Raw genomic sequence first — 16,040 nt, 5'->3', positions numbered from 1 at the left:
AGGGGAGGGGGGAGCTAAGGTAGCTCCAACGACTTGGAACTGAAGTCCCAGGAGAACACAAAGTAGACGGAGCAGAAAGGAGCCCCAAAGCCGCCGAGAAAGTCTCCAGCTTTAGCGGCATCTTCTGCAACAATCACACTAGAAGAAATTAAAATGACAGGATCCTCAGTCACACCCCGAGCACTGAATAACTAGCCTAACATTTGCCGAAATGCAGGAGCAAACCGTGAAAGTCATTCTCCTTAGGAAACAATGAACTAAGTGAGTATTGAAGTCCATGGTAGTCGTACGGTTTTTACTGTTTAGTGTTTTAATGTGTTTTATATTTTTTACCTTAGTGCTTTTAAATAAGACGCTTATTAGCCTACCAAAATCCCAAGCAAACAGTGTCCTACAATTGCATTAGGGAAGTTTTTAAATACAACTTAAGTTCCAAGAGACAAGACTCAGCAAATATTTGATATACTCCTCAAATACTCTTATCAGACTAGCTATGACCAAGGGGTAGTTGAACTCCTGGNTGGTAGTCGTACAGTTTTTACTGTTTAGTGTTTTAATGTGTTTTATATTTTTTACCTTAGTGCTTTTAAATAAGACGCTTATTAGCCTACCAAAATCCCAAGCAAACAGTGTCCTACAATTGCATTAGGGAAGTTTTTAAATACAACTTAAGTTCCAAGAGACAAGACTCAGCAAATATTTGATATACTCCTCAAATACTCTTATCAGACTCGCTCTGACCAAGGGGTAGTTGAACTCCTGGGAGTTTTTGCCCAGTGACTCAGCACCGAGTAATCAATTAGGAATAAAGCAAACCTGGGGTGGGGGGGGCGGGGAGGGGAGGAATTTAAGTGCTAAAATATATTCAAATTTCACAAAGATTCCCAAGAGCTTTTGAGAAAAGTTTTGCAATTCCCAGGCATTAACGAAAGATGTCTCCTACAGAAGCCAATTAACCAAAGGCTCTCTTGGACTCTGCTTTGCATCTCATCAGAGAAAACTGACTGGGCTGGGGTCTAGCAGCTTAGGCTCTTGAAGTTCAAGGGCATCTCATCGCAAACTGTTGAACTCACCTAACGATGAACGTCCCTGGCATCCCTGCTTGGTGCCAAAGTTACCTGAAAGGACTCATTTACTTCTAAAAGGTGAGTCACTTACTGCCCTCCCACTAGTCCAACGAGGTCAATAGTGGTAAAACTTTTCCAATATGGCCTTAGTTCTATTTGCTCCCCGACTGACTGAGAGGAAGACAAATCGGTTGATACACAGTGCCTCCAGATTACTGTGCTTTATCAAGCTCGGCGAATCCTGCTCACGGAAACAAGACACAAGTGAGATGTCTTCCCATGCCAGCATGTTGCAGAAAGTCCCGGGATTCCACAACACGGCTGGGTTTGCCTGACAACGGTAACAGGGGGTCCTCTTTAGGTCACGTGGCACCCCCACAGCTGGGAAGAGAGTGAAATTTAATGCTGAAATAATTATAGAGGCAACTCCGAGATAACGATGGTTTAGAACATCATTCTCTTTCAGAAGCTGAAGTATTTCTGGGAGGCCTGTCCGAGATCAAAGGGAGAAGAAAGCAGAATTCAGAAAACAAAGAGCCACAGAGCAAGGTTCAGGTCAGGGCCAGCAGAGAGGAGGCCCACCGCTCTGGGACTCGACTTCCAACCGAGGCTCCGAAGTCAGAACAAAGGGCAACCAAGGAGGCCAAGCAGCCCGGTTCAGACGCTTTCCCACATCAGCATGAAACTGTCAGGTGAGCGAGGATGGGGGGTAATCTGTCTCCCTTCCGGAAGGAGGGCTGACCGACAGCCTTGGCCTTTGGTCCATGCCAGTGTGGGTCACTAGGCCGCTCTGTTGCCGTCAATCAAGGGGTCGTGTTTAGCCCTTAGACGTGAGCAGGACGATGTTTTCAGTGTCAGTTCTGTGGTTTCAGGTGGAGCAGAATCTCTCCTCGGTGTAGAGCTTTCTCAGTTGGCAAAGGCAATCTGGCCAAGATAAAAGTAGACACAGCAAGCGATGGATGAGAAGCAGTATTTGCTAGACTTCACTGAACGGACTCACGATCCCAAGTACTTGGTGCATGTTTCTTGAATGAAGGTGGGGAGGACGGAGAAATTACTCCCACGTCAGGTAATCACATGCAAGCCCTTAGTGGACGTCATCAAGGTCTACCTGTCCCCACGGAAGGTGTCTCTCTCTGCAGTTTCCTCCGTTGGTGGGCCTCTATCTGCCACAAGAGCACTTTGGGGAAAGAACTGGCAAATTCTCAAGACTGCCAATTCTTTTTCTGCTTCTTTTTTAAATTTAGACAAGGAATACAGTCATGGGGACATGTGGTTTTAATTATAAAGATGCTAGTAAAAAGCCCCCCTCCCACCCCTCTGTCCAGTTCCACAAGCGCCCCCCCCCCAGCCCCTCTGTACCCAGCCCTGCTTCAAAGAATCGTTATTCTAAACTTCCGGTTTATTCTTCCAGAGATTTTATGCCCGTAAAAGTGAGTGCAAATATATTTTTCCAGTTCCACTTTTAAAGAGTTCCACTTATTAGAAAATACTTATTTGCCCTGATTCTAAGTGGCTTCCTCTTCTGAACGGAAAAGTCAGAGCATCGCATTTAAAGACATAAAGTGGTGTTGCATGTGAACACATATGAGTTCGTGTGCTACCCTGCGTGTATTGCAGATATTGGGCCACATTCTTCTTATAAAAATCCTGCAGCTGTGCTGTTATTATCATTTTATAAAGGCAATAAACCCCTGACACAGAAAGATCAGCAAATTGCAGTACAAGTTAGCAAAGCCATCCTCTGGTCTCCACCTCCCCTAACCCTCAAATCTGCACTCATGTCTTCTTCTTCCTCCCAAGTTCTGCCACGACACCTGGAAGGGGCCCACCCACCCGGCATCGGACCTCACAGTGCCTCACCCCGCAGTGGAAAGCACAGACTTGGAGCCAGACCGATCTGGACTTGAACGGAGTTTCACCACTCACTCGCTCGGTGAGCCTGGACCCTTTCTCTGCCTCCTTGAAAGCGAGAAAGTGGGAGGGGGATGGGGGGAGCACAAAATGGAGGAAAGTTTACAGGGTTTTTTGCCACCAAAAACTTACGATTCTCCACCATAAGTGAGCTCTGACCTATTTTAAATTTTGACCCTTTTTAAACCTTCTGTGGTGATTGAGCCAAGCCATCTCCATTCGTATTTGTTCTTACCTCGTTATCCTCCGTGAACTCAGAATAAAGCCACACAGGCAAGTCTGCCGTAAGAGGAAACCGATATTTGGCCTTGACCCCCAGTTCCTGACTCAGAGCTCGGAAAACCCCTGGGACTTCCTGGGAGGTAAAAGAACGCGAATGACAGATTCCCTGAGTTTTCCCTCATCCGAGAGCGTCCGGATTTCCCGTTCATTTCTTCAGAAATGAACGGCAGCTACCGTGGGATTGGTCCCCAGCTGCACTGTGGGGCACGAATCCCGAGAAGCGAGGACGTCTGGTCCCAAAAACACCTGGGCGTGAACAAGGACAGAGGTTTCAGTCGCAGGAGCCACAGCCTGGACCTGCCGTGAGGCACACTGTGTGCCAGGTCACACACCAGAGCCTTTCGATCCGTGCCTTCCACATTCTCCCCACTTATAAATGACACGTTGGAGGGCAAAGGTCTTCAACAGCTGTGACGCGCAGTCCAGGATGTGAAAGGGTGACAACTCTGAAGCCAGACCACGTGGGGCAGGTCCTCTGTGGCAGCTGTGGGCCTGGGACACGGGCCTGACATCCCCACGTGGTTATTTCCTACCTGCAATAACCGAGACAACAAGGCACCTACCTGCAAAGCCCTCGGCCTGGCTGCTGGCACACGGAGAGCTCACAGCCCGAACACCTGGCTTCTGCCCCCACCCCGCCCCCACCACAGCCTGGTAAGTGGCCTGAAACATGCTTGCTGAATGAATGGGCGTGGGAATAAATGAATCATTAAGATTCTGAAATATATTCCCCGCAGCTGTGTAAGTCGTTGGCTCTCTGGTCTCCCTATCACTATGAAGCAAATTAGGGCACAACGGGACCATTATGACCAAGCGCCCCGCACACTGCCTCATCCAGGGTTTGCGTTTCTAACAAGCGGGGCACTTACTTTACACATGTTATAAAACGTCACCTCGGGGCCCTCCCAGTAAACCCTGAGAGTGTCCCTAGGGAGCGCACCTCAGCAGGGTGTCAGAGGGGGCTCCACCAGTCGGACCCCTCCTCTCCAACAGCGTCCGCCCCCGACTCCCCAGCCACCTCCTGCCCACAAAGCCCCAGAACGCACACATACGAGTGTACATGCCCATGGCGGCCTTTGCATCTCTTCCAGCCAAATGTGTGCCCCTTCCCACCGGAAATCCCACTGCCAGGGTCCCCTCCCCAGCTGTTGTGAATGGTACACCGTCCCTGCCTGGCTGACACCGCTGACCATGTTTCTTCGGCAGGTTCCTTATCACGTCCTGTGAGCATGAGTGTTTGGAGACAATTCCCAGGTTGACTTCATAACATCCACCAACCAAGAGCTTCCAGACGAGAATTGTGCCTCATCTTTCAAATTACCACCACCACATGGGGCACATACAAGCTTTCCAGAAGTGAGCCCAATGGTGCATAAACTTGACTTCGCTTTCAAAAATTAAAAGCATACCTAAAAAAGGAATATATGTATATAAATTATGTAATTGATTCAGATCATTCTTCGAGCAAAGATACCACTATCCAGGTACGTGAATCTACTAAATAATTTTACTCACTTAATTTTGTGTATGGTCAAGTTTTCTGACAAGATTTTGCAGGCGTTTCTAAATAGGTCTTTCCGTCAGAATATTTCCATCCCTTTAGGAGGCTAGTTCCTTTTTCATTAGTAGCTCACCTCTGCCCAGTACAGGCCTGTGTGGGATTAGAGCCCTTTCGCCCGGCTGCCTGAACCCTTAACCCCTGGGTCACACCCGCCCCCTCTCTCACCGGTTCCTCGTCTCTCCCCCACTCAAGCCACAGAAATACAATCAAAGCCTTTGTTTTCTCTTTCCTTACACATTTGATATCAAGTCTGAGCATATAAACACATTTTTCAATTGCTACCTCAGCAGATTCCACAGGCTCCCCCACCTCTGGCCACAGAACCCCCGGCCTCGGGCCAATTCCACATTCCCCAGCTGCCCCGAAGCTGAGGCTGCTGACCCGCGGTGGCCGGGGCCTCCGCATGGGGCCCTCGGCACGGTGAGGTCAAGGCCTCTTGGGTTAATCTCTAAGGTGGGGGGAATCCTCGGGGGTGTCCCTCAGACTTTGCTCTTAGTATTCTTAGTGAAATGGAAAATAGATTTTTCTATTTTCACTAATTCTGAAAAATAGATTTTTCTATTTGCACTGATTCTCTTCCCACATCAAAAGGCCACCACGATGTTTTCCATGTTCAGACTCATCTTTCCTCTGAGGTCTCAGGCTTTATGGCTCAGCCAGGCAGGGCGTCTGGCTCCCTCCGCTCAGGATGAAGTTTCCACCCAGACCTGTACAAACAGCTCTGAACGCTCTGCGTCCCATCAGACACGTCCAACCCAAGCCCTGGAAGGAGCCAAGCCCAAGTTCAAGCTGACTGCAGACTGCCTAATAGGGCTACATGAAGAAATGGGACAAAAACGGGTTGTATTGAGCCCTTCTGCAGACTCTGACATTTCTAAAGAGAACAGCCCAGAATGACAGACAGTACTTTAGCCCGAGGAAACAGATGCCTCAGAGCAAAGCGCCGAACTTGGGTACAGCAGGTGAGGAAACGTTTTCAGAGCTTTTCCAAAGAAGCACACTCCGGGACCAGCGTCACTCACAGAGGCCGCCTCCTCCGTAGGCCCAGGCCTTTCTCACCTGCACCTCGGTCTCTGAGCAGGACAAGGGACCCAGCAGACAGCCTCCAGGGCCCTCAGCGGCCCAGGACACCCAGGCCCAGGCGTCTGCACCCCAGAGCTGGCCCGCCACCACCCCCACACGGAACCTTTGCACATGTTTTCTATGGGAATGCTAGGATCCGAAACCAACCTGACAGTTAGGTTGGGCCGCTAATCCCTCTAACAATCAGCCCACTGTTGTTCGGTCCACCCTGGAGTTTCTTTCATTTCCATCCAAGCTTCCTTTCTGAAATAAAAGTCATCGCCTCCCTGACTGCTTTTGCTTTCTACCTGTGCAGATTTGTGAAAACGTTGCCTCCAGGTTTACTTTATTCTCAAAGCCATCCCCGGCTGCTCTAGAATTTACACTCGGAAGCTGCTTTTCCGAGCGTGCGGGCAGTGGGTGATCCTGTGTGTGATACGGATCTTGTGTTCAGTGTGGGGGAGGGACAGTGGGGACAGCATCCCGGGCTCTTTGCACAGGTGTGAAAGCCACACTTGCCTTCCTTCACAAACAGAGAAACCGCGGCACTGGAGATGAAGTGATGTGCTCAAGGGGACGCTGTTAAGCACAGGGGCCAGGTTCAAGGGCAGATGTGCCAGACGCCCTACCTGAAGCCCTCCGTGGGTCAGCTGGAGAGTTCCATGGACGGCTCTCTCCACACCAGTCAGGCCCTGCTTTGAAGGATCGAAATCCACCCCCAACAGGCCTCTAGTGGGCGTCCTGGAGTCACGGTGTTGGGACAGTGTTTCTGCCGAAAAGTTGTCTACAAATGGACGTGTACTGCTTGGTCTCTTCGGTGTGTTTTTTGTACCTCAAGGGCACAGTTCTAGCATTAATGCCAACTTTCTTGCAAAGTCCCGGTCTGCAAGTGCGCTCAGCCTCCCCTGGAAACCACCCATTCCGGTGAAATCACTTGGATATACTTAGCCAAATTCCAGCTATTCCTGAGATCTGAAATTAGGCTATAAGATTTAAATCTGCAATCTCCAAGTACTCACTTATGGGTGGGAGGGGTCATGGTTACCTTCTGTGGGGGACCTGGGGAAGTTCCCTAATGTGAGATGATTGGGGTACAGCTGACAGAGAGGACAGTGAGCCTTAAAACCTGCCGCAGCGTGACAAGCTGTAATGAAGTAGGGAATGAATGTTGCTATGGAGTGGTAAACACCAGTGAGACTTCTCAGGTGAAGATTACATAGAGTCAGATATGTGTGCAGGACAGGCCCGGAATTCTCAGTGTTTACCTTTCCCCGTGTACCCTCCTGAATTTCCATTTGCATGCGTAGCTTCGCTAGAGAATTCTACAAAGAAATAGTCAACCAGTGAGGTCAGCTTATTAACTAACTATCTGTTTAAAAAAACTGAAATGTGTGTATAAGAATATAAATCACCGAGTCAACACCACCTAGAGAAAACAGCAGCTACATACAAATGCAACTAGATGGTTTCAAAATCTTATAGTCACTTGCCATATATTAGCAGGTTACAACAGCCTGCAAGAGCACTTCGCATAGAAAGGACAAAGGGGCCAAGGTCTTCACTCATGTCACCTGCGTTGGGTCGATCGTCATTGAAGCAATTGAGTCCTGTAAGCAAATAAAATGATTCTTACTTAGTTTTTAAAATAGTTTTCTCTTTCCCTTACGGTGGGAGCAGATCCCTCGGAGAGCAGCACGCCATTCTCAGTGAAAACACTCCCCCGCGTTCTCGAAGTCCCCCACCCAACGGCGTTCCACCGCCCTCCCGACACAGAACACCAGGTCCTGCTTCCAGTACTAGGCCCATTGTCCCTGGGCCCTTCCCATCTCTTATCGCTATTATTTCTCTTTCACAGCTGAGTGCTTGTCACACAGCTGACACGCGTGTCATCTATACGCCAGCAATAGACGGCGCCGTTCCAGAACCTGAGGCTGACGACCCACCTTCAGAGTCTCCCAATGCGTGAGCGCTCAGGGCGGAGCTTCTGACTTACCTGGCACTGGCTTCTTTATCTTTAACCAGGGTTATCTTCTTCCATAAACACGGAATACTCTCTTTAAAATATTCTGCTAGTGTGGAAAGTCGAATCGGACTCTGTTTCATTTGTACGCGGACGCCCGTCCTGAAGTTGATAGGTATACCTCTCTGGTACTGAGACACATGAATGAGAACCGTGCACATCTAGTGGGGATAGGCAAGAACTACAGGAGTGAAACGCGAGAGCAGAGACGCGTTAAAGCACCCTGCTGCCGCAATAAGTGAGCTTCAACCGCGTTCCAAACTGCGGTGCGCAGCTATGTCCAGCAGGGCTCTCTATCAGTCCAACAACTCTATTTATCAACAACTCTATTATTCTTTGAACCCAAATGTTCCGGACACATCCACTGCCCCGCGGCTGCCGGGGAACACCGCGGTGCGTGTTTTTTGACGCTCTGCATCTTCTAGGCCTGATGGATTCCTTTGCTGCCCTGGCAGATCCAAGGGACTCTCTCTAATTTCATTGTTCCCTTTTTCCCTTTCAATGGTCCAATGCCTTTTAGATTCCTTTCACTTTGATATTTTGATGTAGAAATTCCGCTGACATCCAGCGTGTACTCTGTTGTAGCGGTGAATAATTCATAAAGCAAATGCATGACGAGATCGACGAGGCTCGCTGGACCTCAGCGGGGTTCTGACTTTCTTCTGAGAGAAGAGGAGAAGAACATATATCATAACCGCGCCCCCAAAATGACAGTTTTCTAGCTTTTTTAATGTACCAACCTTTAACAACAGAGGATTGTTAAACTTTGAATAAAATCTGAAAACGTTCCCCTATCTGTGTCCATCGCAAACTCAAACTCTATCTGTTCTACGGAATCCGACCTTTATATTCACTCAAAACCCAATCTTCAGAGGCCAGTCCCAAAAACCAGCATGGTGAACTCATACCAATGCACAAGAAACCCAGCATTCAACTTGGTGCCCAAACCCTGAAAGCCACCAACCTTGCATCCTGGCCCCACGGCTGAGACGGGCTTAGGGACCTTCGTCCCCTGGGACACCCTGAGGTCTGCCAGAGCGGGAAAGACTTCCGCTGTTTGTGAGCGAACCTAAGGGCCCCCGATAGTGAAGGAAATCCGATCTGACTATTGAACTACCGAACCCCGGGGCAAACTAAGACAAGTGAGTCTTAGCAGCGGAGAAGTCTCGAGAGAAAACCCCAGTGAGGAGAGGAGGGGAGCACGGAAAGGAGAGAGGAAGAAAGTGGGGAAAGGAGTGAGGGAGGAGAAAAGGGGGGGAAGGGAGCAGCCAGAGGCGGAGTCTGAGCACTTGGGAGGAGGGAGGAGGGCGGAAGGCAGGTAACTCCGTCTCCCACCCTCCTGAAAGGCTCCTCCCAGCCCACCTTCCCCCACACACACGTGCACAGACACACAGCACGCCCTCCAAGAAGGTTAGGTTACCGAGCACCAATTGTGACCATCACCAGCCACAGGTGCCTAAAGAGGGTGGCCCAGGGGCAGAGGTGGCAAAGGAGATGAAGTCTGCAAAGTTGTCTGGATCGCACAGGAACACCTGTCAGCATCGTCCTGTCCAGCTCCTGCCTCCCTGGGAGACGGGCATCCTGCCGGGTGCAGAGTGCAGTGGCTTGTGCCCGCGGGTTCACCAGGACCACGAAGGGCACACTGTCCCAAGATGAAGGGGTCCCCCCTGCCCTCTTTCAACTTAGATAAAGAGAGAGAGAGTAGCAGACACTTCTTTTCCTCACGTTTTACTGGGACTCCTCTTTAGGCAAATCCACCAGAGACTTACGGACGTTGCCACTTGTTGTAACATAAAAGCCAGAACTGAGAGATTCCCAATATCATTTATTGAACTTTTTGTTTCAGTACCCTCCACTCTGAGGGGAAAATAATAACTAAACTACAGTGGTCATAACTCCCTCCGCCCCCAAAATGCAGACTTTAATGCAAATTTGGGGAGAACTTCCTTATAGAACGTGCTCCCAAACAGGCCTTCCCTGCTTCGCTGAGCAGAATCTGGGCCCTCATGTGTGAGGGAATCAGGAGAAGGTTCTGGAATCAGGCCATTCCGTGAAATCAAATGTATGCAGGGTGTGTGTGAGAGAGTGTGTGTGTGCAGAGAAAGAGAAACAAGGATGGCAAACTGTCAGCAATGATTGGATCTGGGTGGATGGGCGGTTGTCATTCTTTCACCTTGTCTGTACGTTTGGGTGTTGAGGAAGCCACCTGTTCAAACACACCGCGTGACAACCTCAGCGTGCCCAGCCCAGTGATTACAGTGTCCCGTAAGGGTTGTCTTGTGACCTTTTTACACCGAACACGGACGCTTCTCCGTGGGAATAAATTCATGTTTACGTCATCCTTTTTAAAGCTGGTCCATCGTCTGGCTTTGCTTTGACGTCCTTACACTAATGCTCACCGGGACACAAGACATGTCAGCAGCTTCCAATGGGTTTGGGGTTACATAATGCAGCCAGGAGCGCCTCACACGCGTGCTTTGGCTCGCGTGCGGCCATTTCCTTTGATACTCCCTCAAAGCAGAGACGTGGGGTCAAAGGTGCGTATTCTACACTTGGGAACAGGGATTGTAAGGCTGCTTGTCCTACACTCTGTACTGTGGTCCTTTCCCTCCCATGTTCTCACAGTCCTGCTGATCATTAGTCATTACCAACCTTAGAAGTGTTTTCCATCAATAAGATGGTAAAGCATCCTTCGATTTCACATTGATGTCGTCACTGCTGAGTTTGAACTTTACTTCAGATATTTACTGGCCATTTTTTCATTTTGATTTTCACCTGGAGCCTCCACTATCCCCTTATTAATTTTATAAACCCTTTTGTGGTCCTTCTTACATAATAAAGCCAGGGACTTTCTGTCTTTCGACTTTGCTTGTAGTGTTTTCTATTGTGAAGATAGTTTCATGCAACTAACCTATGATTTTTTTCCTTTGGATTCTGGCTTTAGATGTCATTTTTAGGAAGTCCTTTCTTATCCCTAGATTATGGAAATTGTGCTTACATTTCCCTCCACTCTCTGCTTTTTTTTTTTACAGTTGAGTTATCATCTGTTTGGAATTTAATTTGACATGAAATAACTAGACTTTTTGTTCGCTCTGGTTCTCCCCAGACCAAGGAGAACACGTATTTTCCGGTCCTTGTTGCTGTCGGCTCCCAAGGGTCACTCCCCAGCATTTCAGGATTATTCATTCCTCATCCTCATTCAGTTTGCTCTCTGCTCCTCAACCCCCCGCTGATTACAGTCCACTGAATTCCTGCTGACACAAATATATGTTCACGCAGTGATATTTTAGGAGACGCACACCAATTTCTGAAGTTCTGAAAACTCGTTTCAAAACCGCCTCAGTCCCTTTAAAGCGTCAGCCTTCCTGCCGCCCCATCGACAGGAAAGGGGGGAAGTCGCCGCTGGTCTAGGAAGTGAGCTGGGTCCGGACAACGTCTGCGGCAGTCGGAGAGTTTATCAGAGTCTCCTGCTCGCAGAAAGGACACAATGGCCTCCCAGCCACACGGGTACTGGTCAGCGGGTGGCGTTTCCTTCACCAAGACGTGTCAGGCATCCTCGGGTCATAGGCCTGACATCAGGATGACAGGGCAACCTGAAGCCAGAGCCGAAGAAAGAGACCGGTCCCACTGTGCTATCATCTGTCTCCCGGCTTTATTCGGGTTTGCCGGTAAAGGTTCCCTCACTGCTCACCGATGGCTGTGAGTCTGGAGCCCGTGTGCTGGGTGAAACTGGGTAAGGGGAAGCACATTTCCATACCTTCAGAATGAAGCAGAAGGCCCTTTCCTTTTTTTAATATAAAATCGGTTAACAAAGTACAATGAAAAACAGATTTCCATGAATCAGGAAGCACTGAGTTAAAGCATCCACGGTCTCCGGATCGCCATGGCTCCGCCCTCCCTCTCACCTGAAACCTGAGCACCTGGGTGTCTCACACCCACACGCTCTCGTCTTCTTCTGAACCAGCTCCTTCAGGCCCAGTGTTGGAAACCGCTCTGTGGCGCTGAGTCACAGTGTCAGTGCGTTGCTTCCACGCAGGTCATAACCTGCCCCTGCACCAACACCGTCCCGCCCCCCTCCCCCAGCAGCTCCTCCGGGGAGACAGACGTCATCCTCACATGGGTTCGTCTTCTGTGGCACTTTTCCCAGCCCCTGGAATGAAGATGAGGTCACCTGGTGAGACAGGTTTACTCTTCCCGGTCCAGGAGAGCCAGGCCGGCCCCTTCCAGAGGACGCCAGTGTGAGCCACGGCCACTCGGCAATGGCTCGCTGAGCTCCGGGACCCGGGAAACGGAGCCCGCAGGCGCGGGAGATGTCCCTGCATTCTGTTCACGTGCTCCGCGATGTAAGCAAGTTCAGGGTCTGTGAACTGTAGTGCTCCCCTTCGACAGTCTAATAGTAGCTACAGTCAGGGGTCCGCCAATCAAGCTAGGGTCCACTGAGGCTAGGAGCACGAGCGCCCCACAGGGTATCTCCTGATTCTCTTTGGAAATTGAAGCTGTTGGGTGGTCCCCCATTCCCTGTGTACCTGACCTGTTTTTCTCTTTGGCCTCTCACCTGTTGGGATCAGTCCAGGTCACGCTGAAAGGCCGGCGGCAATGCAGAGAGAGCTCGGAGGCACGTACCTGCTGCGGAGCTCCCACGCGGCCACGTGGAGCCCGCCCTGTCTCAGACGGTCGGCTTGCAAGCTCTGGCTTGTCCCCACGGGCGGGTCTGCCGGCCCCCACACACGCTGTTCGGAAAGCACCGCCTCCGACGGCCGCTGAGTCGGCAGGGCGGACCCTGCGCGTCACTTTTTCCATTCTCTCAGTCCCGCTTCAGCAGGCTGCTCTGCTGTCTGTCCACCTGCCGTGCGAGCCCAGGGCCTGCCCTTGGCCTCTGAGAAACCTGGGAGCTGGCAGAAAAGAGACGATCCTGCTAATGGTGCGTATGACACAGCCAGACACCCGAACGCTCCCCGCCTGGCCGGCCCACGCTCCTGGCCTTGGACCAGCGGCAGGAAGGAGCAGAGCAGAGGGTACGTGTTTAAACTGGATCCTCTTACCCAACATGCACCAGTCTCCTCACAGGTCCCATGCACATGTGGTATGTGGCCAGATCCCCTGTGGTCCTCGGGACACCCAGGGATCATCTCTCGAACCCTAGCCCAGAGCTACCCGCGACATCCCCATGCACTGAACTTCTGATCCATTCCAAGGGAGGAACATTGTTTTAGTCACCTTCCAAATCAAAAGGAAAACCCACAGTTGTTTATTGAGCATCTGCTCCCAGCCAGCCCCGTCTGGGACACTCAATAGGGCACAAATGGGGTTGAAGGCACGATCCCTGTCTTCCAGGGACTTAACACTCCACTGGGGAGACAAGACCGTGCCCAGAACCACATGAGAAATCCAAGGGGTAGTAAATTAAATAGTACTAAATTAAACAGTATGCTATTGATGTAAGTGGAAACTTCAGAAAAGATGTGAGCACAACGGACGTGTTGGGCAATATTTCATGAAAAAGGTTGAACTCAAAGGACGAACCGGTAGTCTTTTTTGCTTTGTAGAGAAAGTCAGGAAGTAAGGGAACTGAGCGTATCATAATGGAAGGCTTTGATTCGAGGGACAATTGAAAAGGAAGTGTCTTTTGCCAAAGAATACATTTATAATGAAAATAGAAAAGGCTTTCACTTAATGGGTGCTTCTTATATGTGTCAGGCACATAATTAGGTCCTATATGACATAATGGGCAATGGCATTTAATGTACACAACAGGCCCAGGTACTAGGATTAGCCTCATTTAAAGATAATGAACCTGAAGTTCAGAGAGACAGCAGCCTGCTCCACGCCCCAGTAAGCCGCTAGACCCAAGCACCCCAGTGCTGCTGGAGTCCAGAACCCAGACACTGGCGAGCTCTGCTCAGACCGCACGCCCGATGGTCACCGCCCAGCGAAGTCCCGAGCCCTGGGGAGGAACAATGCTTCCTTAAGGCGTTGCCAAGACCTCACAGCTTTCCCCGCCTGTCTTAGAACAGTGGGGTACTTCAGGCCTGCCTGCGTGTGACTCGGCCCAACTGAAACTTCTCAGACTGCTCTGCTGGGGGACCACTCACCAGCGAGGCCACCTCTGCCGTAAAAACCCCCAACAACGCCCACCACGGACCCACGGGACTCTGCTCTTCCACCCGTCACGGTAATTTGTCCACGCAGTCTATGAATATTTACTGGGTGTCCACTATGTGTTTGACCCTGTTCTGCCACACAAGCAAGATCAGGAAATGACACTTTGTCCCCTTTCCCCCATATGTCCTTCCCCACCTTCATCCACAGTGGGAAGTGGGGGAGGTCGCCTAACCCGGTAAGAGTGATGTATGAAAGGTGGTCAGTATTAGCAAGAGGGGATTGTTGGCTTGTGGGAGTTGCAGTTTAACAACTACAGCGTTATTTCATAGTTTTTCTAGGGCCCAAAGCGAACCCTACTGGCCTTGAATGTGTCCTGGTAGCAGCAGGGTGGAGCCAGGAACCAGAGTGGAGAGATGTAAGAGGAAGGCAGAAGTAGAAAGAACACATGGAGACCTCCGGGGCCCACTTTCCAGAGAGGGAGCCCCGTGCCTGCCCTCACTCCTGCACCAGCAGCTGGACGTGCCGACTGCGTGGATGTTCCTGAAATCCCAACGTCTCCACCCACACAGGCGCTTTGAGAGGAAGGGCGAGTCACTTCTCTCCCCCCCAGCTTCCCCTCTCTGACATCCACTGCCCACGCAGCCCCCCGAGTTTTAAGATCTGGTGCCCCCAGCGCAGCCTAGAGCTGAGAGCCCTCCCGTGGCTTTGCCTCTCTGGCTGGACGGAACCTCCTGGAAGCATCTGGATCGGGGAGAGCAACAGGTCCACCTCCTGCCTGTTGGGACACGTGGACAGTGGGGCACAGAAGGGGCTTCTTTGTATCATGAGGGCACAAGCCAAGCCGTAGCGGTGACCCTCGGCCGAAAGGCGGCCCTCTGGGGGAAGGCCAGGAGGGCGCCGCACCCCCAGCCTGCGAGGGCACAGGCAGCGAGAAGCAGTTCCCTTCTCTGTTGTTGAAACGCCTGCGCCCTGGGGCCGGGCGGCCTGTGGAGCAGAGAGAGGAGGGCTCCTGAGGAGCGGAAGTGTTCCTTGGCAATGGGCTCCTCTGGAACAACACTGCTACTCATCAGCCCTGAGTCCCAAAGGTCATGAAAGCCACACCTTCGTCCACACAGCCACCTCATACCAGAGAGGAAGGACCCACTCCAGCCCTGGAGGGGAAGGTGCGCCCCACACGGCAAGGACCACAGGGAGCGTCTGTGAGAAAGACCCTCCTCTCTGATGCCAAGAGGACAGAAACAGGGTGGCTCTGTCCCCAGGCAGGCGGCCCCTGGGAGCACACGCTCACACTTGTGCACCTGCCCTGCCCACCCGGCTCCCCGGCTTTGGGTTGTACCCCTTGGGTCCCTGACAGCAGGCATCAGCTCCAGCTGCCGCCTTCTGGATGTCCCCCTGGCATCCTGTATCATTGTCCCCTCCTCACAGTAACACAGCAAGTGTCCATCACTGTCCCCTCCTCAAAATAACACAGCAAGTGTCCATCACTGTCCCCTCCTCACAGTAATATGACAAGTGTCCAGCAAGCTCTCAGACCTCAGTCTGGGACCCACAGAGCTGCTGTGTCTTTGCTCTTTCCCCTAGACGTAGAAATGCTCTTCATTGCAAAATAAAACTCCCCGCGTGTCAAGGCCAAGCCTCAGTCTTACATTTCCTGGGAGCAGCAGTGAGCCCCTGGACCAGAGCCTCAGGCGGCTCCTAGCCCAGCTGGAGCTCAGAGGGGGGGGCAGGGGCCTTTCACACACCTGCCTCCGCCTCCTGCTCTTCTTCCCAAAGCCACAGCTTGGCAGAATCGCCCTGTGACGAGGGACCGGGTGCGGGTGGCATTTGGTAAATGAAACCATTCATGACAGGGACATACCTTAGACACGGTCCTGTCCGAGGGATTAGAACACGAGAAGGTCAAGGGTAAGTCACAAGGGCACACGCCCGCTGCTGTTTATCTGCCTCTGACGTCCTTCCTGGCCACACACACTCTGCAGCAGCTGACCTCAGACTCACACAAGGCTGCCTCGACACCCGTGTTAACTGAATG

The 16,040-nt window shown here is 51.3% G+C and overlaps 1 long non-coding RNA gene across 1 annotated transcript; it reads right to left on the bottom strand.

Annotated features, from left to right (window-relative positions):
* Positions 1-11,683: 11,683 nt before the first annotated feature.
* Positions 11,684-13,158, bottom strand: LOC118990645 (uncharacterized). Its single transcript, XR_005067279.1, has 2 exons — positions 12,462-13,158; positions 11,684-12,056 (listed from the first exon to the last, which is right to left on the bottom strand). It is a non-coding gene; the product is annotated as an uncharacterized LOC118990645 (long non-coding RNA).
* Positions 13,159-16,040: the final 2,882 nt, after the last annotated feature.

Source organism: Sturnira hondurensis, unplaced genomic scaffold (assembly GCF_014824575.4).
Source record: "Sturnira hondurensis isolate 20B ecotype Veracruz unplaced genomic scaffold, ASM1482457v3 Scaffold0007217, whole genome shotgun sequence".
Classification (NCBI taxonomy): Eukaryota; Metazoa; Chordata; class Mammalia; order Chiroptera; family Phyllostomidae; genus Sturnira; species Sturnira hondurensis.
The sequence above is the reverse complement of the archived record's forward strand: the minus strand, read 5'-3'. Positions and strand labels throughout refer to the sequence as shown.